Source organism: Bubalus bubalis, chromosome 14 (assembly GCF_019923935.1).
Source record: "Bubalus bubalis isolate 160015118507 breed Murrah chromosome 14, NDDB_SH_1, whole genome shotgun sequence".
Classification (NCBI taxonomy): Eukaryota; Metazoa; Chordata; class Mammalia; order Artiodactyla; family Bovidae; genus Bubalus; species Bubalus bubalis.
In genome coordinates, this window is record NC_059170.1 from 60,321,803 (window position 1) to 60,328,365 (window position 6,563).

Genomic DNA, 6,563 nt, shown 5'->3' on the forward strand with positions numbered 1-6,563 from the left:
TATCTGGGTGTCCTAAGACAGTGGTTTCCAAAGTATAATCCTAAACCAGCAGCAGCACCATCCTCTGAGAACTTGTCAGAAATACTAATTCTCTGGCCCCACCCCTAATTTACTGAATCAGAACCTCTGATTGCTAGAACCTAGCAATCTGTGTTTTAACAAGCCCTTTCAGGTGATTCTGAAGCACTGAAGTTTGAGAATCATTGCCCTAAACAGATACTTGAGCTGCCCACTGCACTGTTTCTCAAACTACCTTTCATTAGAATCTCCTGAGAGCTTTACAAAAATACCAATGCTGGAACTCTAAATCCACAAATTCTAAGGTCATTCATTGGTCAGGGGTAGGCCCATGAAATCAGTATTTTTTTTAAAAGTCTCCCGGGTGATTCTAATATGCCAACCAAGGTTGAGAATCACTAGCATGTTGGGTAATTCAGTTCTAACCCCTAGGTTTGAGCAATTAGGGGTTGGGAGTAGGGCTGGAGGAGGGGAGGGGAGGGCAGACAAAGAAGCTGTCTGCTTCCTCAGTTCAAGCTGAAGGGAATTAGCAGGAATATAGGGATTGTTCAGAAGAATGTGTAAGCAAGTTTGAAACGTAACATATTTAAATGGGGAAAGGGGAGTACTGTAGTTAAGCCATAATCTTCAGGGAACATTTGGGCCAGTGAGCAATTTTGGACTGAATGAAAGGGAAAAAATTTAGAGGAAAATGGTGAAAGACTAGGTAGTACAACTAAGAAAATTCCTTCTGCTACTGTGTTGTGCACTAGAATCTTGTTGTACATTTCTCTTCCGAATCTCTAAGCCAACATTCAGTTTATTCCTTTTTAAAAAATCTGGAAAAGGAGCACCTTTACTTTAAAAAATTTAATATTGGTACAGTGGCACAGTGGTAAAGAATATGCCTGCCAATGCAAGAGGCAGGAGATACAGGTTTGAACAGCAACTCCTAGAACAGCAACTCACTGAAGTATTCTTGCCTGGAGAATCCCATGGACAGAGGAGCCCGGAGGGCTACAGTCCAAAGAGTCAGACATGACTGAGCACACATGCATCCTATTCTCCACAAAATATTTCATTGTGTTTTCTTGTAAGATTGGTATCGTTAGGCAAAGTCTGGGTGAAGGAAACATTCTCATGGAAGGGTGAAAGCTGACCGAACGGTAATTATCTTCACTTATATAATAGCGAAATGAAGGAAACAGCAAAATCATTTTTAAACTTGAAAAAATTATAGCCATAAACAAACATTTTAGAAATGGATTCTTTTTGGTAAAAAGCTATGTTTTTAAAAGGACTTGATTTTTAAAATGGATTTCATCATGTATTTTTGTATGTTCATATTTTGGATGAAGTGAGGGGCAGAACAAAGAAATGTGGTAAAGTAGATGGCAGATGAACGGTGAAAATAAAAAAAAATTGGTAGTGAAAAGATGGAAGGGGTCTGGAAGTAGAACAATATAAAATAGGAGAGGAATTTTTTTTCACTGCTTTATCTGCAACACCTAGAACAAGGAATAATGTCAATAAATACAGTATATTTGTTGCATGATCTTACATGATACCTCCAGTTCTGCATACCAGAATGAGATGATTGGTTGAGAAATTAATATATGAAATCTTAAACTTATTTTTTGTGAAAGACTTTTCAACCTTTGACAGGTTTTATAAACTTTCCTGGCCAAAGTGTGGCTGTTTCCTAACCAAGTTTCAAAGAAATGGAGGTGTTACAAGGGTAATTCTTTAGGGAAGCTGGCTGTTCACTCTCAAAGCACCCCACTTTCAAAGCACCCCACTTTCACTTCCTTCAAAATTAATCCATCATTTATGAACCAGCATCCCCTGGGGTCCTTTATGAAAGGGCTTTCAGGTAGAATTTAGCAAACTAATTTTCATGTGAAACACTCCCTAGATGTGTCTCCAACATGATACATGATACAGAGGGTCCAGCACAGAAAAGTATTTCTGTGACGCATTGGTGTCCGTCTTGTGTTCTGAATGTCCCAAAGACCCATGTCTTGCTCATCAGACAAGCCGCCTAAACCCTCAGATGGGGTTGAGCACGTGTCTGAGAGGCACATAGGACTATTGAAAAAGGGTTTCAATTTTCTTCCAAGATTTTTAGTGGGTTCACCTCAGAGAATTAATCCCTAGAGTGATTAGTGGAGAGCACCCTATACGTAAAGCTCATTCTTTTCACTATTTTCCTTTGCAAAATGTGGAGTATCACTGTCTCTTGGCCATTCCTTACCAATCACTGCTCTGAAATCAAAAGAGCGGGTTTGAGATCCATTTCCCGGTGTCACATGGCTTTCAGTTTTGTGCTTCTCTCACGATTCCTTTAAAGAATTTGCCATGTGTTTTTCATTCACTGAGTCAGTAAATATTTACGAAGCCCCCAGTACTTCACCAGGCACTGTGCTAGGCTCCAGGCAACCACAGTGAAAAAACCCCCTGCTCACCCAGGATTAGATCAAGTGGGGGAAGAGAAGTCAAACAATAAATATATAAAATATGCAACATCTAGCAGGTAGTAAGAAATGCTACGAAGGGAACAGGAGATCAGCAGTGCTCTCAGAAAACACCCTCCTCCCCTCTTTTGTCACCGAGGCGGTCGTGTAACCAAACAACAGACGCCTTTGCAGCGGACTGGAAACCCCTTTCTGAGGTTTGACAGCCTCCACCTTCTCTGATCGGGCAGTTTCTCTGGATATCCACTAAGAAGTCATAGAATAATGGGGTCCCCAAATAACTTTAAACCCCCTCCTCATGCCTACGTCTGAGGCATCATTGTGGACTCAGCAAAACAAATCTCAGGGCAGAGTCTGTGTGAGCGTCGCCCACCTCCACGGTTTTCCAATTCAACTCTTTCTGAGGGAGGAAAAGATGTGCTAAGGGTCCGAAGAGAACTCGGCCCCTCAAATTTCGGATTCGCTAAAGGAGATAGAGGGAGCCGTCTACGACTCAGACGCCAAGACTTCAAATAGAATGAAAATGTCAGGAGAGGAAAAGCAGATTTTCCCGGGTTTAAATGACACGGAAAAAATTGCCAGCAAAGCCGGCGGAGAGCGGACCGGTGGCCATTCAGGAAGAGCCACTTCGCCACAGCTATTCTCCCGCAGACAAAGGCTCCTCGTCAGTCCCTCCGCAGCCGCGAAGCACCAAGTTCGGCAGAAGAAAAATAGAGCCCCTGCTTCCCGTCAGGCAGCCAGACAATAGCTGCGACCAGGCCGAGCCTAGCCGGAGGGCACAGCACCGGCATCTTTGTTTCCACCGGGTCCATCAAACCAGGCTTCCGCGGACTACCGTAAAGAGGCGGCCGCGGAGGAGGTGAAAGCGACTTGACACCACTCTTCTCGCTAGTTCCTCTGCAGCGACAACGCCGCCGCAGCCAATTGCACTCTCCCCTCACCGACGACTGGGGTCCTCGGGCCCCGCGGGAAGTAGCGCCGTCTGCGCGGAGGGAAACGGCGCGTGGTGAAGCGTCCGGCAACGTGACGCGTCCGCGGAAACGCGGCTCCTCCGCGCCCTTGCGCGCCCCCAGTCCGCGGCCCCGCCCCTACTCGTAGCCAGACCAGGCAGCTCTGGAGGCCGGCGGCCTGGGTACGGTAGGATGGAGTACTCTCCATGGCTCCGGCCTCGAGGGCGGCCCGGCAAGGCCTCCGTCCCGGGGCGTTTGTCTGGCCCGCGGCTGTATACGGCCAGACCCACCGTTCCCCTCTCCAGCCGCAGGTGCCGCAGATCGGGCTCCCGACCGGGGCAAACGTAATAATCTGACTAGCCGGTGTCGACCCCGCTCCTCCTCCCCGGGCTCCCCAGCCGGGCGCCCCTAGCCTCGGGTTACTCTGCTGTAAAGCAGGGTAGTTGTGAGGGTTCCAAACGGCGAATGCAGGTAAAGTGCCGGACGTTTAGCACAGAGAGGAAGTTCTCCAAAACAGCGAAGCGTAAAAATGCACCCAATTATCAATACGGGCAGCATCAAGGATAGATTTAAAAAAAATAATAATAATTGCTTGGTACAGGTGGGGGTAGGGGGGTAAACCCAAAAGACCTTAGTCTGTCCGATTGCGTTTATCTGAAATTCTAGAAGAAGCAAAACTGGTGGGGAAAGCCGTTGCCTGGGGAGGGATGAAAGAGGCGAGAGGATGGGAGGCAGGGGAGCAGGAGGGAACTTTGGGGGCGATGGCACGATTCCACGCCTTGATAGAATGGATGTTACAGGATGTGTGCACTTGCCAAAATCTAAGGCTTTGTAGTCTTCAAATAGGTGAATTTTTTAATATTCAAATTGGGCTTCCCTGGTAGCTCAGCTGGTAAAGAATCCGCCTGCGATTTAGGAGACCCCCGTTCGATTTTGGGGTCGGGAAGATGTCCTGGAGGAGGGATAGGCCACCCACTCCAGTATTCTTGGGCTTCCCTAGTGGCTCAGACGGTAAAGAATCCGATTCAAATTACACCTCAAAAACTCTTGGGAGGGGAAGAGTTAAAGCAGTGGGTAAGCGTAGTGAGGAACATGAGACAGTTTGATGGAAGATAATTACATTTACACAATCTGAGCGCTATCTGTGCGATCTCTGAATTGAGTGGCTCCTCCTCCTCTAAGAATCAGTGAACACCAGCACTAGGAATAGCTCAGGTCCTAGAAGGATGCGCTGTGCCAGACCCAGCTTGTGCACCTCCCCGGTCTGCTCAGTTGCACCCCCTCTCTCATCTTAGCCTCTAGCTTAGTGCAGAGGGGCCCTGGCTCCTCCCACCAGTCCCAGACTCGGGTGAAAAACATAGAGGTTCAGCCTATTCTTGTCTCTGCCAGTAGCCTGGAGGGTCAGGGACATACCCAGAAAAGTGCGGCGTTGGAGCCCTGTGAGACAAACTTACAACAGAGGGCAGAGAGCAAGAAATAAGTACCTCTCCTGTTTTCTCCATAGGCAGCAGGTCCCAGTGTGGCTGTCTGGAAGCTGTACTTTCTCCTCAAGTTGTTTTCAGCTTAGCGAAGCATTGCTTTTCATTGCCTTTCACCTCACCCTTGCTGCCCAGGGGGTCGTACCTCCTAATAAAATCTTAGCACTTAAACTTGGCTTGAGGCTCTGCTTTCTAGATAATCCTTTAGCATCCTTTGGGCTTTCAGTCTGTACTTGACTAAAATTTTCACAGCCATAATAGCAAACAACATTAGGATTATTTTTGACTCTGACGTACTCTCCTGTTAGCCCTGAACTGCTTTACAAGGTAATCGGTTGAAACCAATACTAAATACATAAATTTATGTATACTTGCTTTTGTGTTAGTAGAGATAAAAAAAATTTTTTTCCACTTAATGGTGTTTTCTCTCAAGAGTAAATTCCTAGAGCACAGGCACTTGTATGTTTTAAACATTTGGAAGCTTAAAAAACCTGAGATGCAAATAAGTGCAAAAGGAAAAAACTGCTTTTCAATCATGATCATAAAGCTGTCAGCTGGGAAGGGTGGTCTAATTATATTTTTTCAGTTCATTCATAAAACTATGTTCTATCTTTCCTAAAACCTAATTATTAGGGAAGGATATGTTAAACCCATTTTAGCAACGTCTTCTGGTCCAGAATGCAGTGCAAGACAGTTTTTTTCTTTGCACTACTTTAAATATGGAAGACTTGAGTACGTTTGTATTTTTAATGATAACAGCCACTGGCTTTGTGGCCTCCTGTTAACTGTAGGTTTGTCAGCCCTTTCTCTTCCCTCCCACTTGGCTTGCTAACCATCTGTAACTTGAGCAACAGTAATTTGAGATGAGACTGGCCAGGGTCATATGTTAAATAGGACATTTCCACTTTCTTGACCACAAAATCCTCCCTTTCCTGGCCACTTAAACACTGTTACATAATTCTACAAACATGTGGATCTGATGAAGATCTACATATGTTGGCAAAGGTCACACCTGCAAATCTACCTTACTATCAGCAAATTTTTTTTTTTTTTTTTACTAAAGACATTGTGTATAATCCGGTGTTTCATAGCATGTAAAAATTATTTTTAAGAACATGTTCTCTCTTATCTACATCATTGATTTTTGCAGGGAAAACTTTGTCATCCTATCAAATGAACAATTTTTCATCTTTGCCTTTGAACAATGTTTTATCTAGGGTGAATTTCAATCACAAGCAGTCATGAAGCCAGGCTGTGTTCAAAATGTATTTAAATGCATTTTCACGTAAAGAAAAAGCATTTTGAAATATCTTGACTTATAGACATGTGATATTAGAGGATATCCCATTAGGCAAATGTGAGACTTTCCTTTAACTCCTAGCCCTTGATTCTTTTCAAATACATGAAGGCAGATAACATTCTAGCAAATGTATAGGTTTTATAGATCTTGGCCCTCTCAGAATAGGTCATAAGCTTGCTGCACTTGTCACTAAACATTTTTAGAATTCTTTAGAGTTGTATAAGACACTGAGTCACATTCTTTTAAACAACATCATCAGGAATAGCAAATCTTTCTCTTTTGAGAGTGTATTTAATTTTTAGAAATACCCCACAGTCATTTGAAACCAGACCAAGTTTAGGAACATTGATTAGCAGGAGAACAA

General features: G+C 44.3%; 1 long non-coding RNA gene across 1 annotated transcript; it reads left to right on the top strand.

Moving 5' to 3' along the window:
• The first annotated feature begins 3,291 nt into the window (after positions 1–3,291).
• On the top strand, positions 3,292–6,061 carry LOC112578845. The gene is made up of 2 exons (XR_003103277.3): positions 3,292–3,892; positions 4,926–6,061. It is a non-coding gene; the product is annotated as an uncharacterized LOC112578845 (long non-coding RNA).
• The last annotated feature ends 502 nt before the right edge of the window (positions 6,062–6,563 follow it).